Consider the following 23,051-nt stretch of genomic DNA (forward strand, 5'->3'; position numbering starts at 1 on the left):
AATAGTGAAGCCAGGGACCCAGTGTGGGTTCACCAGAAACAAGTCATGCCCAAGAATTTCCCGGAGAGAATTATTAGCCCGATCTAGCATGAAAGCAGCATAACATGACCTCACAGCTAGACAAGGCTCTCAAGGCATTCTCCTTTACTATTATCTCTTTTTCCCCTTCTTTCACAATAGTCCTGGGAAATACGCAGGGAAGTGTAACATGCCCATTTTACAGATGAGCAAACCAAGTGAAGAGATGGAATTGACCCGGGAATCACACAGCTAAGCTATGAAAGATAGACTCAAACTGAGCTCTTCCACCCATTTCAGAACCCTTTCTATGACTCTGCACGGTGTGTTTTGATTTTAGCAAAACATTTGACAAGGTGCACGATCTCCTTGAGGACCAGATGGAGACGTGTCCTCAATGTGATGGGAAAGTGTGGTGGGTTGAACACTGAGGTTGGTGGCTGTTTGGTGGCTGAATGCCGAGGTCTCTGGTGAATGCCTGCCATGGGCCTTTTGTCCAGACTGCTCCCATGGGACACAGCAGCGTTTATCAGACTTCCTGATGACACAGTGCTGGAGGGGACAGTTAATATACTAGATGGGAGAACTGAGCAGAAAACTATTGAGAATACTTGATGTATTGGAGGGGGCACGGGCTGTGGAGTCAGACCAGCTGCGGAACCTTGAGCAAATTACTTAATGAGAGAAGATGCTCATTAAATGTCCCTTCCCCCTGCTTTCTTCCCTCTGGCAAAGAAGAGGCAGGATTGCTGTCTTCAAATGTTTGAATCCATCTTAATAAAGCGGGTGCCACTTGCATCAATAGCCTAGTGGCTACCAGCTCAGCCACTGACTGCCTGGGTCCCCTTCCTGGTTATACGGCCCACTAGCTGCAAGATCTTAGGCAGGTCACACTCTCTCGGTGCCTCTCCCATAAAACAGAGACACCAATAGCATCTATGTCACAGGATTGTTGCTAGAAACCGCCGACAGTGGCAGCCAGCACCCATCATGCGCTGTGAGTACTTCCCATTGTTGTCACTATCCTCCTGTGGCCCCAAAACGTAGAACGGAGCCCGATGCTGTAACTTACAGTGAGTCAGATTTTTATTCTGTGTAGGTGAGAACTGTTTCAACTCCTCTTCATCACCCTTAGGAGAAAGGTAGAAATCCTTAATGTGACCTCTGTGGTCCCACTTCCATGGCCCTTGCTGGTGACAGACTCATCTTGTACCCGTTGATCCCTTGCTCACTGTGCTCCATCTGTCCTGACCCTTGAAATGCCTTGTATGCACAATGTTCCCTGCCTGCAGCCTCAGGGCCTTTGCACCTGCAGTTCCTTCAGCCTGGAAAACTCTTCTTTCCTTCTCCTCCTGGCTAATCTCTACCAATCCTTCAATTTTCAGCTTAAGTATCATTTCCTCTCAGAAATCCTTCTAGATCCCCTAAGCGAGGTTAATCTTCCTTATTACACACTCTCATACCTGTTCTCATACCCTGTTCTCTTCCACAGGAGTAATTATTCACACAATTATTTAATTTAATGTCCATTTCTAATGAGAGCAGAAACCATCTTTGTCTCACTCATGAGCGGTACCCCCAGCCCCTGGCACATGACCGGCACTCCGGAAACACTGTGGGTTGAATGTGTGCACCTTCTCACTGGCATAACTCCATGGGGTTGCCTTCAGAGACCATGAGATCCATTGCTGGAGACGTGGGACCAAAACACGTGGCCGCCAACCTTCAAGCTCTGAGGCTGCAACATTTGCAAGACACCAGCTGAGACTGACGGTGGCTGAGATTCAATTATTTCTTCAGGGAGGGGTGTCAGCTCCTGTAGAAAAGGGAAAGCGGTGGGCAAACCCACGTGGAAAGGGGGAAAGGAAAGGCTGCAAGAAAAAGGAGGAGGAGGGGCCCCGTGGGACGAGCACAAAGGCCTGATGCAGCAGCTGCGGAGGTGGGACAGCCAGGGTCTCCACCAGCAGGAGGCCCTCCCCCTCCTCCCTCCGTCTGTCCTCGCACCGCACTGTCATAGGGCAGCAGAAGGATCGCCCAACCTGAACAGTAAAACATTCACAGGGGCACAAGGCAAAGAAAGAGACAGATGCAGAGTTAGAAGAGGCGGAGGTGGGGGCGGGGTCTCCTCTCACGGGGGTCGGGGTCATGGGCATGGTCTTGGGGCAGTGAGGAGCAGCAGTCTCTCCTCGGGAGCTGCAGGCCGGTCACAGCTTGGGCACAGCTACACTCCTGAGGTCAGTACATCCCTGTTTAACATTCCACCAGCCTCCGGCTCCTGGGGACGCCTGCATTATTTATTTATTTTTGTGCTAATTTGTCCTCAGGTGTTCACAGAGCAGCCCTTGCATGGCATGGTCACTAGAACCCCAAGCCCCTCGCTCCTCCTCCCCTGCAGTGCAGGCAGACAGTTCCCAGGTTTGGGTCCCACTGTGACCAGCCCTGGGACCGGGGAATCACAGACAGGATTGGGGTGATTTTCTTCCTCACCAAGGCACAAATCCCTCCGAGGAGCGCCGGTTATTTTTGAGTCTTCTGTGCACAATCTTATCCCTCATTTCCAGGAATTGCATTGGCACCCGAGGCTCTTGCAAGTAGCAATTTACTAGAACAAAATCAAATCCCTAGTCAGATTCAAAAAGCAATGAAATAAATAGAATCGCATTTTTCACTGGGCGTCGAGGCGGTGGAGACACACCCACGCACGGCTGGAAAGCACCTCGTGCGCCTCCTTTTAAAGACAGGCCCCGATCAATCAGCCGCTTTCATTTAAACCCGGGGACACTGGGGAAAAGACAGAGAACAAAAGCCCCCTTTCTCCTTCCGGGAGTCTCTGAAGCCAACTGTTCCTGTTTCTTAAATCTGCAGACCTTCCCTCCCACCCTCGGAACCTTTTCCCCACTTCTTTTTCTAGGGAAATATTGCACAAGAGTTGAATGTCTGGAAACACAGGTTTCCATGGAAAAGGTGGCAGGGCGGGTTGGTTTTGTTCTCACCTGCAGCTGATGGAGATGCACCTTTCTGATGGTGGCAGGGGGCCACCGTTAGCCGCAGCAGGTTGGAGCTCAGAGCCCCCGTGAGTCACGGCAGCGCTGGGAGCCTCCTTTGCCTGCGAGCTCCTTCCCTTTTTGCTGCACTGTTCCGCATGCCTGTTTCCCCCCGGAGCTGGCTTTATCTGGGCAGGACCTAGAGACTAGTCCCGGAGATTCTTTGATTGTTTCCGCAGTCTCCAGCCTCTGCTCCATCCCCAGGCTGCATTGCCCACCTCTGCATGACCAGGGATATTATTTCAGCTCGATTCATAAATGGCTCCAGGGTGGTGGCCAGGCTCTGGCCATCGGTAGGACCAAAGTGTCCATTTTTCACATTGGGGACCCAGAGAAATGGGGTGGGGGGAACTCGGAGATGGCAGAGTCCAGCTGAAGACCCCCAGGCCCAGGGACACTCAATGGCTGGCCGAGGTCACACAGTGAGTTGGACGCTGGCCTCCCAGTTCTCAGTTTGGTGCTCCGTCCATTGCTCCAATAAAGCCCATGATTTGGCTCGGCCTTTCTGAGCCATGTCCTTGGCAGGGGAAGTGGAATAAGATGTCTGGCAGAGCTGAGCTCTGTGGCAGAATGACAAATGGCCCCCTTGTATTGCTAGGAAGTGGGTTCTGGGAACAAGGGCAGCCAGCAGAGTCATTTATCCACCTCCCAGTCAGTGACTGGGCCAGTGGCTGGGGTGGGGGGTAGCCAGAGAGAGCAGGGGGTGGAAAGGCTACAGGTCCTCCGACTCATTACTGGCAGGGACTGCTGTCCAGGGCTGACTGGCACTTCAAACATGAGGCTGGTTGACCTCAAGGACAGGGCTAGGTGAAGAACATCCTTTTAATTCAAACCATACTTAAAATCAGAGCTTTTCAATTTATGTTAATTGCAAATCCAAGCTTTGTAATTTCCTATGTGTGTGTATATACATATACATAATTTTTTAAACAGTATAATACACAGGATGTGGCAAGACAGGAATTCTTAAACAGGTGATGGAAGAATAATTTTGTAGAGGGCATTTGGCAAATGTCTATCAAAGCTTTAAAATATTTATGCTCTTTGTCTTAGGAATTCCATATCTAGAAATTCAGCCTACGAAGATGAAGGGAGATAGAGACAATGATGTTTATTGCAGTATTAAATTAGATCCAATCTTAATATCCCACTATTAAGATTCAATGGTAGACTATGGTATATCCATTTGGTAAATTATGAATCATTTAAAAATGTTGTAAAGAATTCTAATGAAATAAGAAAATGCTTATGATATAAGGTCCAATGAGAAAATCAGCATATACAACTGTGTGTGGGGTGTGTGTGTGTGTGTGTATGTGTGTGTGTGTGTGTGTGTATTTCAACTATTTTATCTTTATTTTTTCCTCTTTCTGTTTCTCTAATCTCTACATCATCTTAGGAAAAATGGGAAGAAAGAACCATGTCAAATGTTTACAGTGTCTTTTCTCTGTAGGAGGTGATTTTAAACACCTTTCCTAATTTTTCATATTGGTCTTGTTTTTTGTTTTTGTTTTAAATGATTATAAACATGTAGCAGAGGTTTTAGCTGGGCTGGAGCTGAGAAGTGGATATCTCTAATGGGTGGAGGCAAGTGACAGCCCCTTTCTCTCTCAGGTATCAGTTCACCTCCATTGATCTCCAGGAACCCTGCAGACTGTCCTTGACTGGTGCTACAGTTTGAATGTGTCCCCCTAATTTTATGCATTGGAAACTTAATCCCCAAACCCTTATGGTGCTTGGAGGTGGGGCCTTTGGGAGGTAATTAGGATTAGATAAGGACATCAGAGTGGGGCCTCCATGATGGGACTGGTGGCTTTATAAGAAGAGGAAAGAGACCTGAGCTGGCACACTCTGGCCCTCTCACCATGGATGCCCTGTGCCATGTTATGCCGAAACATGGCAGGAAGGCCCTAGAAAGACGCCAGCACCATGCTCTTGGACTTCCCAGCCTCCAGAACCATGAACTAAATAAATTTCTTTTCTTTATAAATTAACTAGCCTGTGGTATTCAGTTATAGCAACAGAAAACAGACTAAGACAACTGGCCCACAGACATTTATGAATGTGCTTAATGAGCCTCACTTGACCAAGATCCCCCACTTCTCCCCATCCCCAGAAGGCAGGGGCCAGGCAAAGTGGAGCAGAGCAAACAGTGCTCAGCGAGGGGGCCTGGGAGTCACAGGAGCGCTTGTTTGGAGAAGCAGTATGATGGTGGCTGCTTGAAAGTCCCCCTGCTGTCCCCAACTGTTGGCCTAGTTACCATGGCAACTCGTGCACTCTGGATAGAGATGCTGTGGTCAAAGACAGAGCTGTAACTCCCAAGGACCCAAGTGACCCAGCCGTGGGGCCCATCTAGGTGTACCAGTTCAGTGGAGAGAGAGCGTGTCTCTAGCCACTCTGCAGTGGTGACGATGAAGAAAGAACAGAGGGACACCAAGGGGGCATCTGGACCAGGAGCAGCCAACCGTGGCTCGGTGGCCCCAGCAGAGAGGGTGGGAAGAGTGGGGCATTGTGCTAGAGACCAAGATCCCAGGATCCAGTGGAAATCAAGACTGCAAGAGGAGGACAGAGGCAGGGAACTAGGGAAAGGGTCTTGGAGCTTGATGCTGTGACCTCATATGTGCCCAGAGCAGGAGGAGGCTGAGGACCTCGGGTTGCAAATACAGCTGTGGAGTTCGTAGTTGGGTCCAGCTGTCCTCAACCTGTCTTTGTAACATAATAGTCTGTGTAGTGAAAAGATCAGAACAAAGCAGGAGGTACAAACTCAAATTCAACTTGCAAACATGTTTTGTGGGAGTCAAAAAATTGGATACCTTTAGGCAGATCCTGCCTTCTAATTGCCACCTGCCACCTGCCACTCTCTCACACCTGGCCCCCTTCACTTATGTCACTTGCCTGAGCCCTGAAGTCATCTGAGTTTGCAGCCCTGGGTGGGTGCTCTCTAAGGGCCTTTCCAGCTGTCATGTTACAAAGTGCCTTCGCAGCCCTCATCTCACCTGCCACCTGGACCAGCCCCTCACTCTGGTAGCCCCACCAAGAACCAGTCTCCAAATGCACCTGCCTCACACCTGCCTGTGTGCCCTTTCCTCCCTGGCGACCTCCGGCTTGTCCCCCCGCAGGGTTCTTCAGCTCTGGGATGTCTTTCCTGGTCCCTTCTGATGCAGTGTGAGTACTCCTGGCTTTGCGTCCCCCTTTTGACCTGCCACTGTGATGACTTTTGTCCTCCTCAGCTGCCAGCCTGGGAGCAGGGCAGGGCCGTGTGCTGCTCCTCTCTCAGTCCCCGGTGCCTGGCACAGTACTGTAGGAGGGAAGGTATGATATCTCCTTACCTTGCTGAGGAATTAGTTGCAGGCTCAGAGAGGTTCAGGATTTTGCCCAGAGTCACACAGCTAATGGGAGAAGCAGAGCTGGCACCAGAACTCAGGTCTTCTTCCTTCAAGCGTCCACGGGACTTTCCCTGCACCAGTTATCACTTGTGGGGAAATCCAGAATGTTTTGATTATTTGAAACGGACAGGGTGATAGATTGGTGATGACAAACTAAGGATATGGCTGATGTGTGTGTGTACAATTTTTTTCCCCACAGAGATGAGTGAGCAGGTGCCATTCAGAAAATAGATACATCTGAGTTAGTCCTTTGCCCAGAATGTTGACTTCCTCTCTTGGGCACCCTCTCCTGGCCTGAGGAAGCCCCTGCGGGGTAAGGACCCCCAAGAAGGCAGCTGAGTCCACTGGCATTGTTGTGTCAGGGTGGGGGAGGAGGAGTTCCAGTTCAGTCATGTGGCCAGAGGACTCTGCAGCCACCGTTCAAATTCTAGCGCTGCTTCTTACTAGCTGTGTGGCCTTGGGCAAGTTCATTAACCATTCTGTGCCTCAGTTTCCCTATTATAAAAGGCTCATGGCAATAGTTCCTAGTATCATAGGGTTGTTGGGAGGATAAAATGAGTATACGGTGAGACCTGATACAAGTGCCTTTGCTGTTATTATTGTCATTTTGCCCCCTGAGGTGGGTGAAAGGCCACAGCACTGGGAATCGGAGACTCGGCTGTGGCTGGCTCTGCCTTGTCCGCCCCTCCCCCACTGTGGTTGACTCCCCTGGGAGCGAGGGATGGATGGGATCCACATTCTTGGGATTCTTCCAATTTGTTCACCAAGGTACTCTTCCCAGTTGCTTTTGTGACTGCTCTGGGGCTAAGCCTCTTGAGTAGATGGAAGGTGTGGGAAGTTGACAGTCACCCTGGGCCCATCCGCAGTGAGGCTGATCCCGACCCTGCTCCCCGGGGCCAGCTCAGCCCTAGGGAGCACATGTTTCCCAGGTGCCAACTCCGTGCCATGCTCCTTTCCTCCAGGGATTTGAAGTCACATTACATTTCAGGGTGGTAAGTGCAGTGTGGGCCAAGCACAGGGGACTGGGTGGTCCCAGCTGGGGGATGGAGGGGGTCCGAGCGAAGGGGCACTGGAGTCCCGCAGGCCCGGTAGGAGATGGTCAGAGGGGGAGGACAAGTGTTCCAGGAAGACAGAGTGGCCCGGGCTGAGGCTGCAGAGGCGTCGTGAGCCAGAAATGTCCAGTCGTCCAGCGGGCTGGGGTGTAAAGTATCCGGATTGCAACCTCCTAGGCTGGAGGATGGCTCCAGCGGACGGAGACGCCCCGGGCCCTGCTAGGACCCTGGGGTCAGGTTGGGCTGAGGAAGGTGGGAAGCCGGGCCGACGCCTTCTCTGGGTTTAAGCCCCTTTCAGTCTGTCTTGGAAAACCAAACACACCTGCGCTCTGTGTCCCTCTTCTGAGTGGTGGGCTTAAAAGAGGCATTAAACACCTTAGCCTCAAGGCCCTGGGATGCCAGTGGCGGGGCTCCCTGTGGGGCCGGTGGGCCTTGCTCACCTCCCCTGCATGAGCCCAGCCACCGCCAGCTGCGGAGACAGGGGAGCTGGAGCCAGGAGGCCGGCTGGGGAACTGTGCAGAGGGACATCTTGGCGGATCCAGGGCCCCCAGCCACCCGCTCCGAGCTGCGCCCGGGGGCCAGGCCTGCCTTTCTCAGCCTTCAGACTTCCCACCAGCTGCTGAGTAGGACCCTCTGTTTAAATCCTCCACTTGTCTCAGCTTCCACAAAATAATTAGCATCCATTTGTTCCCAGAGCTCACTCGGCAGGCGACATTAGTCATTGTAGGAGCTTTCAACGCGGCTTACAGAAATTTCCATGTGATGAGAAGTTGAAAATGGCTTAAGTGGGACTCCGCGGCCCCGCTCATTTCACCAGCATCTGGCGCCGCCGTTTGTTTCCTTCCGCCCTTTCTTTGTTGCCTTCTGGGCCCGTCTGAGAGAGTGTGAGGCCCCAGGATGACAAGGGAGAGGAGGGCACTCGCACAAGAGGGACCTGTCCTCCTGGGATGCTGCGGGGCAGGAGACTCCCCAGGAGAGCCCGTGGGCGGGAGGGGCAGGGGCAGAGCGCTGGGAAGGGAGCGATGTCTGTGCGGGGCTGCAGAGGAGCTCACAAAAACCCATCCCAGCTCAGGCGCGAACTCTGCTGCACAACAGTCCTCTGGCACATTCGCTGCACAGAACCAACATGCACCGCTGCAGAGCAACCTGTTCTCTGCCTCGGTGGTCCAACCTTTGGCATTCTTGAAAGCAGTTGCCCTCGCCCTCTGGGAACTCAGCCACTCTAGCGTGGATGGCTTTATATATTCCTGGGCCAGAGAAAGGGAGAAGGTGGAGCCTTCTGGCTCTCCTGTGGGCAGTGAATACCAGGCAAACACATCCCCGGAATCATGCCTCCCACTCTCTGGACTGCAAAATGCTTTCGTACACATGTTCTTCTTTGATTCCACTAAACAATCCTCTCCAATGGATGTTAAGGTTCCATCTGAAACACAGGTAAAAGGACTTTCAGAGAGAGGGAGGGCCCTGCTTTGTGGTTCTGGCCTTTCTTTGCCCATCTGTAAAATGACATGGTTGGACAAGGTGATCTCTGTGGGCTGTTCATGTTCAGTCCCTCCCACATGGTGGGTGTTGGCACCGAGGGAGACCCTGCACTGGACAGTGCTGGTGGACATTGGACCGCTGCAAGCTGCATGATGTGTGGGGATGCTTTGGGTCCAAAACCTAAAACAGATCTGGGGCAAGCCGTGGCCTGGCTCTGTTTTGGTCTGGCCTCAGCAAGTCACCTTACCTAGCGGGATCTTGGTTTCCTTCTCATCGTCAAAGAAGATGGAAAGAGAAGAGAATGGAAATGCCTTGTGGATGTAAAGGTGGTGTTCGATTTTCTTTTGCAAAAATGATATATGCAAATTGCACCACATTCAAATGTTGCAAAAAGATGGTGAAAGATAAGCTCTCCTCCCCTCCTGTCTCTCACTCTCCTCTCTAGACACAACCCATTATTAATTCCTTGTGTGCTCTTCCTTAGAGACTCTGTATATGTCCAATATGTACATGAAATGCGACACATCAAGTATGTGTACACATATATTTCATTTACAGATTTTTAGGATTTTTAGAAATATTTGTCCAGCAAATATTCATTTTTCTCTTCTTCCTAGGAATATGCATCCTGGCTCCACTGATGTTGGGCTTGATCATGACTTGCTTTGGAAATGGGATGTAAGCAGGTGGTACATGAATGAATTTCAGGTATACTTACTTGGTGGAGATCTCTTATGCTTCTGTCATCACCATGAGACAAACAAGCTCTAGGAAGATGGCTGGCCCCAGAAGAGTGAGCGTCATGATCAGAGCTGCTCCAGCCTTCTGTGTGGTGTAGAAGGAGAGAGCTGCCCCAACTCCCTGCACACCTTTGAGCCTGATAATGAATGCTTATTGTTGTATATCACTGAGTTTTGGGGTTATTTGTTATGTAGCAATAGCTGACTGATACAATGTATGTGTTTATTTTTTAAAAAATCCATATGGGAGCATACTATGTGTGCCTTGCTTTCTTCACATAATATGTGTTGGAAATTGGTCTATGTTTGTACATGTCTCTCATTTTTAATAACTGTATAACATTCCATTGTGCAGTATGTTGCTTACTGATGGACATTTAGGTTGTTTCTGTCTTTTCCTATTACAGGTTGAGGAATCCTTATCTGCAATGCTTGGGACATTTCAGTGTTTTGGATTTCAAATTTTTTTTTTTAGATTTTGGAATATTTGCCTTATATACTTACTAGCTGAACATCCCAAATTCAAAAATCTGAAACCTACAATGCTCCAATGAGCATTTCCTTTGAGTGTCATGTCAGTGCTCAACAAGTTTAGAATTTTGGAGCATTTTGGATTTTGGATTTCTGGATTTGAGATGCCCAACCTGTACCAACAATTATATTTGTAGGGCAAATACCTGCAAGGAGAAATTACTGGCTCAAAGAATATGTTCAAAGAAGTTGAACCAATTTACACTCGTACCATCAGCACATGACAACTGCTACTTCCCCACACAATGGACGATACTGTGAGGGTGGCTTAACTCCAGAAGATCATCTGACTCTTGTTCTATGGCCCCAGGGTCTTCAAACCTCACCATGAAGTTTCAAAAAAGCAGTGTTTTCCCAAAGTGGTATGTTATTTTAGGTGGTACCAGAGATGATTTTTAAAAGGTGCTCAGACAAGATACTAACTAACGGTGAATCACATAGTGAGAAAATGATTCACTTTTTAAATCTCTTTCTCTCTTCTGATTACATCATAGAGAAAGTCCCAGTTGGATGCTGATGTATTTCAACACTTTTTTAGCAGTTGCTAATTTCCCTTTTTAACAAAACAGCAAGATGTCTGGAGCTCAAAGCCTCTGGTGGGCAGCGGTACCTAGCTTTCACTGTATTCATTTTAAAAAATTAATTTATTTTTAATTGACAAATAAAAATTAAATATATTTATTGTGTACACGTGATGTTGATGTTTTGAATGTATATACATTGTGGAATGGCTAAATTGAGCTAATTAACATATGCATCATCTCACATATCATTTCTTATGGGGAGAACACTTAAAATCTACTCTTTTAGCATTTCTCAAGAATACAATACAATGTGATTAACTATAACCACCATGTTGTACAGTAGATCGCTTGAACTTATTCCTCCTATTTGACTGAAATTTTGTATCCTCTTGACAACATCTCATTCCTCAGCCCCTGGTAATCACTGCATTTATTTTTACCAGTTAACTTTGTTTTATGGTTAATGATCTTGGTTTTTCATTTTGGGGAGTGATGATAAGTTTCCTTTGAAAATAAATTTACTTCATTAAAAAAGACTTGTGGGGTTTAGTGAGTGGAGGTGACATCAGCAATATGGCCACCTAGAAGCCCCTAGTCCCCCTTACAAAGAAAGCCAGAACAAGTGAATAGCAACATGTTAATGAAAATGACTGAGGGAGAGTGCTGGGGTGCATCAGAGGAGAGAAACCGTGGTGAGCACAGACTCAGGCAGACCACATGGAGAACAGAAGGAAAAGCCAGGCGCCACCCGCATCCCCCTAACTGGGATCGTTGAGTACAGGAAGACTTCTCCTTACAGGGCAGAGGTAAGCAAGAGGATGGCAGCAGGTCTCATCAACACCTTGGACACCTACAGACCTCACCTCTGGGTCCCCTGGAGTCCTCATGGGCACTGAGCCCAGCTGAGGGAGCTGCCTGGAGTCCACACAGCTGTGGTGTCCCCAGAGAAGGAGCCAGCCCTGTGCCTTACCCTCTGTGGTTCATGTGGCCGCTGCAATGTGCCATCTTGGAGTTGGAGCTGCTGGATTGTGTCTTGCTCTGGGGGAGAGTAGCCATGGCTTCCCTTTGTCCTTGAGGCTAAGCCTCCACCAAACCACCCCAGCCTCATAGCCCAACTATCAAAGCCCCAAACTACAAAACTGCCCCAGCCCTTGGCCCAACATCCCCAAGTTGAGCCATGAATAGCTGTTATACCCTTCCCCATGGGGCCAAGTGAAGATGGAGCTGCTCCACCTACTCCTTGCACTGCCCCCTCAGGCTGGTCCTCCAGTGGTACCCGCCTCCTGGGAAAATAGTACCTTGGCCATTTAGAGAAGTCACGCCATGCCTCTCTGCTGACTAAGTTGAAGCAGCACCTGCATCCCAGGAAGCAGTGCCTGGGCCACCCAGAATAGTCACCCCATCCCCACCCCAGGCCTAAGCCAAAGTAGCACATTACCCCCTGGGGAGCCAGTGCCCTGGCTGAACTGAGCAAGTGGTGTGTCCCAGGGCTGAGTTGACATAGTACTTGCATTCCAGGAAAACAGAGCAGTGGCTGAGCTGAAACACCTTGCTCTACAGGCCAAGTAACTCTAGCACTCTGTTTCCCTGGAGTTGGGCTAGCACCCTAGATTCTGAGCTGCTGAGATACCCCTCTCCTTTGGGAGAGGAGTCATTGCTGTGCTGTTCCCTGCCTCACCCAGGGCCCAAATGACAGCCATGCTCTGCCATTCTGGGGTACTTGCTGCCACTGCACCTGACCTCATAGAGCCTGGGATACCACCAAGCCCCACCATCCCAGAGTCTAGAGTCACTATTACATGGTGCCTCCTCCCCTGGGACCTGAGTTGTCACTGAGTCCTATTGGCTCAGGTGCCAAAACTGCACCTGTGCTCAGCTCCCTAGGTTCAAATCTCCACAGTAACCCTTCTTTCTTGCAGTTGACCCAGTGCTGTGCCCTAACCCCCAGAGACAGACCATAGCTACAACCTGGACCCCTAGACCCAAGCTGCCAAAGGGTGCCTCAGAGTCACAGACCCTGGCTTTGTATGTAATCTACATCCAACCCTGTCACAGGGAGCAAATCCGTATCCCAAAACCCAGGTGCCATAATACGTTCACAAGATCCTGAGCCTAGGACCCCACAGTTACTCTGAGCATCTGCACGTGGAACCCGGCACTGCTGCAGTTGCTTATAGGCTCTGTCAGACCTAACACCAGGAGGGATTCACTCTGTTAGGTCTAAATGAATTTAGGAACACCCCAAAAACCTTGACACTGAGGATATTAGCAACCTATACTGCTGCTGCTGCTACCACACATTTCTACAGTTTAGGCCAGTGAGGCACCTATAGTTACTGCTGACATTGAACATAACTGAAGAAGCTGAAGAGAGACTATACCACTGCACCTCTCTGGGCACAGGATCAACACACTCTACCCAACTAGCACACTAAACTTCAACTGCAGATGAAAGTCTTTTTGAAGAGGAAATTGTTTCACCAGATGCACAGACATCCATGCAGCGACACAAGAAACATGAACAAGCAAGGAAATATGACACCTCCAAAAGAACATAGTAACTCTCTAGTAAAAAATCCTATTAAATAAAAAACCATTAAAACAGACAAAGAAGGTCATTATGTAAAGTAAGCAAGATTTAAAATTGTAAACATATATGCACCCGACACCATAGCACCCAGATATGTAAAGCAAATATTATTAGATATAAAAGGATAGATAGATTCCAATACAGTACAGTTGGTGACTTCAACACCTCACTCTCAGCATTGGACAGATCATCTAGGCAATCGATGAAGAAACATTGGATTTAAGCTACACTTTAGACCAAATGACTCTAACAGATATTTCCAAAATGTTTTATTCAACAGCTGCACAATACACATTTTTTCATCAGCACATGTAACACTCTCCAGGATAGACCACATGTTAGGACACAAAACAAGTCTCAACAAATTTAAAAGAATTGAAATCATATCAGGTATCTTTTCTGACCACAATGGAATAAAACTAGAAATCAGTAATGAAGGCAACTTTTGAAATTGCACAAATACATAGAAATTAAACAACAAGTTCCTGAATGGCCAATAAGTCAATGAAAAAATTAAAAAGAAAATTAAAAAATTTCTTGAAACAAGTGAAATAGAACACAATATACCAAAACCTATGGGATATAGCAAAATCAGTACTAAAAGGAAAGAAAGTTTATAGCAATAAAAACCTACATCAAAAAAATTAGAAAGATTTCAAATAAGTAACCTAATGATGCATCTCCACAGACTGGAAAAGCAAGAACAAGCCAAACCCAAAATTAGTAGAAGAAAAGAAAGAATAAATATCACACCAGAAATAAATGAAATTGAGACTAAAAAAAATACAAAATATCAACAAAATGAAAAGTTGGTTTTTTGAAAAGATAAGCAAAATGAACAAACTATTAGCTAGACTAACCAAGAAAAAAGAGAAAAGACTCAAATAAATAAATCCAGAAATGAAAAAGGAGACATTACAACTGGTACTATTGAAATACAAAGGATGATTAGAGACTACTATAGGCAACTATATACCAACAAATTAGAAAACCCAGTAGAAGTGGATAAACTCCTGGGCACATACAACCTACCAAGATTGAAGCAAAAAGAAGTGCAAAACCTGAACAGACCAATTATGAGTAATAAGATTGAATCTGTAATAAAAGGTTTCCCATCAAAGAAGAACCCAGGACCTAATGGTTTCACTGTGGAATTCTATTTTTTTTTTAGCTCATCATATAAAGGTGTATTCACTGTGGAATTCTGTCAAACATTTAAAGAAGGACTAATACCAATTCTTCTCAAACTCTTCCAGAAAATTGAAGAGGAGGGAATTCTTTTCAACTCATTCTATGAGGTCAGAATTAATCTCATACCAAAACATATAAGGATACAGCAAAAAGAGAAAACTATAGGCCAATATCCCTGATGAACATAGGAGCAACAATCCTCAACAAAATACTAGCAAACTGAAGCCAGTAACACATTAAAAGATCACTTACCAAGATCAAGTGGAATTTATGCTGAGAATGCAAGTATGGTTGCATATACAAATCAATAAACATGATATATCACTTTGACAGAATAAAAGACAAAAACAATGTGACCATCTTAATTGATGAATAAAAAGCATTTGATAAAATTCAACATTGATTATTGATAAAAACAAGTTAGATGTACAATTAAGGTATCTCAACACAATAAAATCCATATATGACAAATTCACAGCCAACATCCTATTGAATGGGACAAAGTTGAAAGCTTTTCCTATAACATCTGGAACAAGACAAAGATGCCATTTTTACCACTTTTATTCAACATAATACTGGAAGTCCTAGCCAGAGCAATTAGGCAGAAGAAGGAAATAAAGAGCATTTGAATTGGAAAGGAGGAAGTGAAATTGTGCTTGTTTGTAGGTAACGTGATTTTATATATAGAAAAAAACATAAAGCTCCACCAAAAAACTCTTAGAATTGATAAATGAATTCAGAAAAGTTCCAGGATACAAAATCAATATATAAAAATCTGTAATGTTTCTTACACCAAAAACAAACTACCAGAAAAAGGAATCAAAAAAATAATTCCATTCATCATAGCCACAAAAAATACCTAGGAATAATTTAACCAAGAGGTGAAAGATCTCTACAAAGAAAATTATAAAAAACTGATGAAATAAATTGAAAAGGACACACACACACAAAAATGGAAATACATTCATGTTCATGGACTGGAAGAATTAATATTATGAAAATGATGACGCTCCCAATTCACCTAAATGGAAAAAACAATCCTGATATTCATGTTTAACAACAAAGGATCCCAAATAGCCAAAGCAATTCTGAGCAAAAAGAACAAAGCTGGAGACATTATACTACCAGACCTCAAAATAGACTTCAAAATTATAGTAACCAAAGCAGCATGGTACTGGCATAAAAACAAACACATAGACAAATGGAACAGAAATAGAGAACCCAGACATAAATCCATGTATTTACAGCCAACTGATTTTCCAAAAAGATGCCAAGAACGTTCATTGAGGGAGGGACAGTCTCTTCAATAAATGGTGCTAGGAAAACTGAATATCCATATGCCAAAAGATGAAACTACATCTCTCTTACCATATATAAAAATCATCTCAAAATGGATTAATGACTTAATATATGACCAGAAACTATGAAACTACTAGAAGAACACATAGAGGAAATGCTTCAGACACCACATTGGTTTGGGCAAAGATTTTATGGAGAAGACCTCCAAACCACAGGAAAGAAAAGCAAAAATAGACAAATGAGACTACATCAAGTGAAAAAGCTTCTGCACAGCAAAAGAAATAATCAACAGGGTGAAGAAACAATCTGCAGAATGGGAGAAAATATTTGCAAACTATTCATTTGACAAGGGATTAATATCCAGAATATGCAAGGGACTAAAACAACTCAATAGCAAAAGCCAAAATAATCCAATATAAAAAGTAGGCAAATGGGCCTGGCGTGGTGGCTCACGCCTGTAATCCTAGCACTCTGGGAGGCCGAGGCGGGTGGATTGTTTGAGCTCAGGAGTTCGAAACCACCCTGAGCAAGAGCGAGACCCCATCTCTACTAAAAATAGAAAGAAATTATCTGGCCAACTAAAATATATATATAGAAAAAATTAGCCGGGCATGGTTGCGCATGCCTGTAGTCCCAGCTACTTGGGAGGCTGAGGCAGTAGGATCGCTTAAGCCCAGGAGTTTGAGGTTGCTGTGAGCTAGGCTGACTCCACAGCACTCACTCTAGCCCGGGCAACAAAGCGAGACTCCGTCTCAAAAAAAAAAAAAAAAAAGTAGGCAAATGGGCTGAATGGACATGTCTCAAAAGAAGACATGCAAATGGCCAACAAGTATATGAAAAAATATTCAACATCACTAATCATCAGGTAAATGCAAATCAAAACCATAATGAAATATCATCTCACCCCAGTTAGAATGGCTACTATAAAAAAGTCAAAAAATAACACTCTTATACACTGTTGGTGTGACTGTAAATTAGTATATCCCTTATGGAAAACAGTATGGAACTTCCTCAAAAAACTAAAAATAGAACTACCATATGATCCAGCAATCCCACTACTGGATATATATGCAAAGGACAGAAAATCAGTATGCCGAAGGGATATCTGCCCTCCTATGTTTATTACATCACTATTCACAATGACCAAGATATGGAATCAACCTGTGTCCATCAACAGATGAATGGATAAAGAAAATATGATATAGTAATATATGCACAATAGAATTCTCTTTAGCCATGAAAAGAACAAAATATTGTCATTCGTGGCAACATGGATGAGCTCGGAGAACATTATGTTAGGCGAAATAAGCCAAGCACAGAGAGATAAATACTGCATATTCTAACTCATATGTGGAAGCTATTTAATAAAAAATATGATATCATAGAAGTAGATAGTACAATAGTGGTTACTAGAGGTTACTGGATTGGTTAATGAATACAAAAATACAGCTAGACAGGAGGAATAAGTTCTAGTGTTCTGTAGCACTAGAAGGTGACTATAATTAAAAACAATGTTGTATATTTTCAAATAGCTAGAAGAGTTTGAATGTTCCCAACACAAAGAAATGGTAAATGTTAGAGGTGATGAATATGTTCATTACCCTAATTTGGTCATTCCACATTGTAAATATACATGTATCAGAATATCACAATGTACCCCATAGGTGTGTACTATTAAAAATTTGTGGGTGGATTCATTGACTTTTTTTTTTAATGAAATAACATTAGATTTCCAGAAGAGTGGCAGAAATAGTACAGGGCATTCCTATATACCCTTCAACCAGCTTCCATTAATGCTAACATCCTTTATAACCATAGGGCAGCTATTGAAACCAAAAAATTAACACTGATTTGATACTATTGACTAATCTACAGACCTTATTCTAATTTTGCCAGTTTTCCCACTAATGTCCTTTTTCTGGTCCAGTATCTAATCCAGGATTTCACATTACATTTAGTGGCCCTATCTATTTAATTCCCTCCACTCTGTGATAGTTCCTAAGTCTTCCTTTATCTTTCATGGTCATGATACCTTTGAGGAGTACTGGCCAGTTATTTTGTAGAATGTCACTTAATTTGGGTCTGTCTGATGTTTTCTTGTGCATGCCACAGAAGTGATGTTTTACCTTTCTCACTGCATCATGTGAGCAAGTATAAGATGTCAGCATGGCTTAGGTGTTCTATGTGTGGCAGAGGTTTGGGAAATCCTTCCATAGGCAGAGGTAATTTGTGGTTGTGCTCTGGTGGCACTTGTGGTACGCGTCCGTGTCTGGGCAGTAGTCCTCCCATCCTGGCCTACTGTGGGGAGGCTCACCACCCTCTACCGGTGTCACAACTCTTGGTCTAGCTCGGTGGTGTCCATTATGGAAACCAGCACCCCATCCACAACATCCTGCTTCCTGCGGTTGGTCCTGAATGGTGACTGAGCTCAGAGTCTATTTAGCTTTTATTCCTGTGCTTTCTGAGACATGTTCATGCCAGTTGAGATGAAAGGTGTGAGACAGCTCTTCAGATCTGATCTTCCTTTGGATGAAGCGTTTTAGGCTAAAAAATAAAGACATTACGGGCAGGTGGGAGTCAGTGACACCCTCGATAGAGGCATCTCTGCAGTTTTTCCTTTCAACCCCAAAAGAGATTTTCCCAACTGATCTTGCTCACCATCTGTTGCCAAACTATTGCTTTGTTTGACTTTCTTTCCCTTCATGTTCAGAAAAATGTGCTGTGAAATCACAACCTCTCTTCCCTCTGTGATCTGAAGAAACACTCTCTTTTGGCCTCTCTCACCTAGCTTGGGAAGGATGCTGGGGTATTGGACCTGCTGCCAGCTCTTGGGCAGCCTTTGTTGGTGTGGGCCTCAGATGATGTTTCTCTGAGGAGAAAAGCCAATTACCCTAAACTCTGACTAATTAACTACCACAGAGGGTGGAATCTCAGAAGAAAACACTGGACTCTCCCTAATGAGACGATGGCCCCACTGGGATGCCTTTGACCACCTTGAGGCCCCAAATGGATTCCACCACTCAACTCACCACTGAGTCTGGATCCCAATGTCACCTCTGTCTAATTTCTGGCTCACACACCACGTGGACTGGTTTCCTAGAATGTCAAAGCAGACAGATGTAGGTGAAAAATAAGTTATTTGTCAATATGAGTCAATTCCTCATTCTTCTCTTTTGTGTGCAAAGTCCTGGCTCAGGAACCAAAAATACCCAGGAGACATTGAAGAGTTTCTATCAAGTAGAGAACTCAGGGAAGTACACCAGTAGGTACAATAGGATATTATCAATGCTCCAGTAGAGTGAGTCATTAATCCAGCAGTTACATACCGAGTACTTACTATGTGCTGGGCACCATGGCTGCTGCTGGGGAGATATGACCCTTGGCCTCTTGGAGCTTGGAGTTGAGTGGGGAATCCCAGATAACTTAACCATGAAGGCAGATGAGGTTTAGGATAAAGGGCTATGGGAGGGAAGAGGAGGAGACCCAATCCAGCCTGGGGGTGAGGAGCAAACTTCCAGATGAGACTTGAATGACGAGGAGCAACTATACTGCTGGAGGCACTGGAGCTGTGTGAGTAGGTGCGTCTCAGGCAGAGGCAACAGCACGTGTGGCTCGAAGAAGGATTCACACAGTGACGTTGAGGAATCGTTGGGAGGTCAAACTGGAATCCAGAGTTCAAGGAGCAGAGTGGAGAGAGGTGGGGTGGGAGTGGGGGCAGGCGGGGAGGGCCTCGTAAGTGCAAGGGTTTGCCTCTGTCCCTAGGAGCCACTGGGAACTACGGTTTGTGAGAGGGAGGGTTCAGATTTCCATTTCAGTTGACTTGGCTGGATTGTGCAGGATGGCAAAGAGGCCGTGGTGGGGGCAGGGAGAACAATGGCAGATACGGTAGTAGTTCCAGAAAGAGGGGGTGGTGGCCTGGACTGGGGTGAGATGGGGAGAGGGAAATGGATTGAAAGCAGGGTCTTTAGTGTCACCCCCAACCCCAGGAATAACAAACAGCAGGGGGAATTCGCTGAGTCTGAGTCCTACCTAGCAAACTCTACACTTTTTATGGACAGAAAGTAGCATTCCTCTGAGTTTACTCTTTATGGCAAAGTCAGTGTTATTGTGTGTCACACACTGAGCTCTGGCCAGTGGAGTGTGGGCAGCAGTGATGTAAGTCTTTTCCAGGATTGGGTTAAAAACATCCCCCACAACCCTCCAGGCTTCCGGGATGGTGGTTTTATAAGATAGAAGGAGCCTGGATCCCTGAGTCCCCACTTGGAGAAGAGCCCCGCCAAGGACAACTTCCTATCTTGCTTCGGGTTGTGACAAGAAACCACCCTGTATTTGGTTAAGTCACTGAGATTTTGAGGCTGGTAATTACAGAAGTTGGCGTCACTTTCCAGACCCACCCTAAACCAGCTGGGCTTATATTTTTCCTGGCTATTCCATGGCACTCCGGTGGTTTGCAACTCTCTGTCCATCCAGAGAAGAGTGAAGGATCAGGTTTGAGACACAGTGGAAAAGGAAAGGGAGTCTGTGAGTGGGGGAGGGCAGAGAAGGCAGCCACACAGACAGAAGCGTGCGTACACACAGACACCCGGGGCTCCATCAGCCGAGATGCCCATACAGGCCCAGAAAAGCACTCGGTAATAACGACAAAGATATAATAAAACTGAAATTCCCTTAGTAGCAACGACTGTGCTAATGTTTAATTAAATCCCACAACAACCCTACAAAGTAGATACTATTATGACTATTTTTTTTTTTGACAGATGAGAAAACTGTGGTCTAGAGAGGGTGAGTAACTTTCCTGTGGCCACACAGGACTGTAACCCAGCCATCCTGACTCAGGAGTCTGCCCTCTTAGCCATGACACAAAAACCAGGACACAGCAACAGAGGGCTGGGGCTGGGGACACACACACACACACACACACACACACACACACACACACGACAGAGACAGAGAGAGGCTGGATTGTCCTTGTCCCCAGCGTGAACACCATTCCATTTTCAGGAGAGAGATGGCCAGATTGCAGTGGCGACAAGAACAGAGCATTACTTTTACCAAAGACTTACTTTAATGAAATTCCCAGCTAGCTCAGGACATTTTGTTTCTCTCTAGATAACTTCCTGATGCTATCATTTTTGCATACCCTGTTTATTTCACCTGCTCCGTCTCTCCCTGGCCCAAAAAGCAGTCTCTGCTGATTTGTTTGATGTTCCTCAGATACAAATGATCCTTCCTTGAATAACAAATAGGATGCCCCCGTCAGCAGAATTCATGATTTCTCTCTTGTTCTTCTAGTTTCTAAATGGGATACTTCCCCAGAAGGCTCTTCTTCCCAGTTGACACCTGAAACTTCTTCCTCGAAAATTGGGTTGTCTGCTGAGTACATGGGCTGAGTTTTTCAGATCCTGGGCTTGAAGGTCACTCAGACTCTGGCCCCTGAATCCCTGTGCCCTGCCAAGTGGAAAGGTCATTAGCCATGAGAACCCTTGCCTGGGTGTGTTCATGGATGTGGAGAGCAGCTCCTGGGGGAAGTTACTGAGATAACAGTTTCCAGGTTGGACATGTGCCTAAATGTCTTCTCTTACAAACACCGATCAGTTCTAGTTCTATTGTTGCAGAACTTAGTGGTGTAATGCAACCATTTTTATTATGTTTGCAGATTCTGTGGGTGAGGAATTTAGACAAGACCCAGTGGGGATGGTGTGTTTTTGCCCCATAATGTCTGGAGCCTCAACTAGGAAGACTTGAAGGCTGGTAGTGGTGTGTGTGTGTGTGGGGGGGGGGTGTGTCACTCAGCGGCTTAGGGCTGGCATCACCTGGAGATGTCTTTACTTGTATCTGGAAGTTGATACAATATGGTACTGGACTGGCTGTTAGCTGGGCCACTGGACAGAGTGCCTCTATTTGGCCTCCACACATGGTCTCTCCACACAGGCTGGTTTGGGATGGTGCACAGTATGGCGACTGGGTTCCCAGAGACAGCATCTCAGGGGAGCAAGACAGATGTGTGGCGCTTTGGGATGCAGCCTTGGAGGTCACATAGTGTTACTTCTGTCATGCTTCATTGGCTGAGGCAGACACAAAGTTCTGTCCAGGTTCAAGGGAAGAGGATATTGATCACCATGCAATGGGGGAGTGGCAAGGTCTAGAAGAGAGTGTGGGATAAGGGACATGTTTGCAGATATCTTTGGAGAATACAATGTCACACCATTTCACATGTGAATCCCTTCTTTGTAGCCCACATGTTCATGCAGCCTCTACTTTCTTAGACTCCTATCACAAGGTGTTCATTACTTGTACCAATTAGGGTTTTTTGAGGGTAAGCAACAGAAGCCAATTTTGGCTAATGTAGGCAACACAGAACACACCGGCACAAGGTGTTAGGTATTGAAGGATTGAAGAGAAGGCTGAAGATTCTGGCTTGGGGTGAAAAAAGACCAGGGCAGGGCCAGAGTTGGTTTTGTTCAGGCATGGCCTGGGGGATAAATGGATCCCAACCCATTTTTGAATCTTTCAGTCATTCTGTTCAAAATTCACATTTTGAGGAGGGAAGATCTGAATGGCCATGTGCTGTGAACTTGACCACTTACCACTTGCTTGACTCTGGGCAAGTTACTTAACTGCTTCATGACTCACTTTCCTCATCTGGACATGAATAGGGAGCCACTTCATAGGTTACATGAGAATTAAATAAGATGATGCTTACAAAGTGTGTAGCCCGATGCCTAGCATATGGTAGGTCTAGCACATGGTGAAGCCAGTTGATGCTGGGTAACAATAACAATAACAGCAACTGCTACTCTTACTTAACAACTGTCACTGTGGCTGGCTCACTCCTGTGTCCAGGACAGGGTCAGGCACAGAGGGGATGCTTAACAAAGAGTGTGGAATGAATGAATGAATGAATGAATGAACAAATACATGGATGGCCTCTGCTCTAACACATGGTCATCAAGTTCTTTGAAGTCATCCTTAGATACCTACTATAACTAGATCAAAACAAGGAAAATCAACATATAAGAATCTCAGTGCATTTAAATATCAGACCCATCCTCCCTGGTGATTATTTTATGTGTCTATAGTCCTCATTCTGAAAAATAATCCCTGGTGTTGCTCCTTGCCCGAGTCCTTCACGAATGCTGCAAACAGTAAACAAAGAACTCCACTCCAAGGAGGTGAATAATATGCTGACAGGAC

Source organism: Lemur catta, chromosome 15, assembly GCF_020740605.2.
Source record: "Lemur catta isolate mLemCat1 chromosome 15, mLemCat1.pri, whole genome shotgun sequence".
NCBI classification, from domain to species: Eukaryota; Metazoa; Chordata; class Mammalia; order Primates; family Lemuridae; genus Lemur; species Lemur catta.